Consider the following 2,600-nt stretch of genomic DNA (forward strand, 5'->3'; position numbering starts at 1 on the left):
AGCTGGTGCCTCTGCATTGCTGTAATGGTAACCTACATAGATCTATGTTGATACTCAGCTGGTGCCTCTGCATTATAATGGTAACCTACATAGATCTATGTTGATACTCAGCTGGTGCCTCTGCATTGCTGTAATGGTAACCTACATAGATCTATGTTGATACTCAGCTGGTGCCTCTGCATTGCTGTAATGGTAACCTACATAGATCTATGTTGATACTCAGCTGGTGCCTCTGCATTGCTGTAATGGTAACCTACATAGATCTATGTTGATACTCAGCTGGTGCCTCTGCATTGCTATAATGGTAACCTACATAGATCTATGTTGATACTCAGCTGGTGCCTCTGCATTGCTATAATGGTAACCTACATAGATCTATGTTGATAACTGGTGCCTCTGCATTGCAGGCTTAAAAAGAAAACGCCTGAAACTAGAGAAGGAGTTGAGATGGAGAGTTGTCTTGTTAATATGTCCAAAACTGGAAAATCCGGTTGTTGGGGACCGAGACAGAGGCTACTATAACAGAGACAATACCACGGAGGTTTGATAAACCAATAGCCCGTGGATATGTTCATTTCCTGTTAACAGCCACAGCCCCATCCAGTTACCACTGTGGCCTTCACTTCCCTTAAATTAACAACATCTGGGACACTTAAAAAAAAAAGTAACCATTCATTCTCATAGAAAAGACCAGTGCCCAAGAGTTTTTGATTCTGGTGCTATTTGGGTCACTCTTAACCCTTCACCAGAGGACCCCGTAACCTCAGGGTCTGAAACAACCCAGATAGAACAGGGGCACAAAATATTGTGAAATCGCTTGTGACAGGAAACCATCTACCAAAATATAACTACAGAATAGAGGTCGACCGATTATGATTTTTCAACGCCGATACCGATACCAATTATTGGAGGGCCAAAGAAGTCGATACCGATTAATCTGCCGATTTTTTTGTGTTATTTGTAATAATTACAATTACAACAATACTGAATGAACACTTATTTTAACTTAATATAATACATCAATAAAATCAATTTAGTCTCAAATAAATAATGAAACATGTTCAATTTGGTTTAAATAATGCAAAAACAAAGTGTTGGAGAAGAAAGTAAAAGTGCAATATGTGCCACGTAAAAAAGCTAACGTTTCAGTTCCTTGCTCAGAACATGAGAACATATGAAAGCTGGTGGTTCCTTTTAACATGGGTCTTCAATATTCCCAGGTAAGAGGTTTTAGGTTGTAGTTATTATAGGAATTATAGGACTATTTCCCTCTATACCATTTGTATTTCATTAACCTTTGACTATTGGATGTTCTTATAGGCACTTTAGTTTTGCCAGTGTAACAGTATAGCTTCCGTCCCTCTCCTCGCTCCTCCCTGGGCTCGAACCAGGAACACAACGACAACAGCCACCCTCGAAGCAGCATTACCCATGCAGAGCAAGGGGAACAACCACTCCCAAGTCTCAGAGCGAGTGACGTTTGAAACACTATTAGCGCGCACCCCCCTAACTAGCTAGCCATTTCACATCGGTTACACCAGCCTAATCTCGGGAGTTGATAGGCTTGAAGTCATAAACAGCGCAATGCTTGATACACAACGAAGAGCTGTTGGCAAAACACACAAAAGTGCTGTTTGAATGAATGCTTACGAGCCTGCTGCTGCCTACCACCGCTCAGTCAGACTGCTCTATCAAATCATAGACTTGGTTATAACATAATAACACACAGAAATACGAGCCTTAGGTCATTAATATGGTCGAACCCGGAAACTATCATCTCAAAAACAAGACGTTTATTCTTTCAGTGAAATACGGAACCGTTCTGTATTTTATCTAATGGGTGGCATCCCTAAGTCTAAATATTCCTGCTACATTGCACAACCAATGTTATGTCATAATTACGTAAAATTCTGGCAAATTAGGCAGCCCAAACTGTTGCATATACCCTGACTCTGTGTGCAATGAACTCTGACTCTGTGTGCAAATATAGACAGCGGCCTGAGCTGATCTACTTCCTGTGTTGTTTTCAGAGTGTAGTTTGGTGAGCTCATGAATATCATCCCCATATCCTGCTGCTGTTTCATCTTGGAACATCAAAAGGACTTTTCAACAATTAGCTGACACAGTAATTAGCAAGGAACAGTTGTTTGGCAGAAAAACTATCGTTTTAGTGCATATTGATTGCTCAACTTTATCTGTTTTTTTTGTGTGATGTTATTATTTTTGCGTTCTCATCTTTCAATCAAAACATAGCATGCTATGACTAATATTAATTATATAGTATGAGATGAATTGAAATCAAATTGTATTTGTCACACGTGCTTAATAGTCCGGAATGTGTCTTTGTTTGTATCTAATCAAGACCCTTTGTTGAGTATTCAGGAGGATGCTTCAACAGAAACCAAGACAGATCCAGATGAAAACCACGTCAGTGGTGGCAGTTGACATGACGTTTGCATATGGAGACGCAAGGTCAATATTCGGTATATTGTTCCTGCTGTTATAAAACTCCACGTACCACTTGCATTGCATGTCCGCCAACAGTTTAAGTTCAACAGGAGGAAATGACATGTTATGCTGTTAGTTTCACTAACGGGTCC

This window comes from Oncorhynchus masou, chromosome 3, assembly GCF_036934945.1.
Source record: "Oncorhynchus masou masou isolate Uvic2021 chromosome 3, UVic_Omas_1.1, whole genome shotgun sequence".
NCBI classification, from domain to species: domain Eukaryota; kingdom Metazoa; phylum Chordata; class Actinopteri; order Salmoniformes; family Salmonidae; genus Oncorhynchus; species Oncorhynchus masou.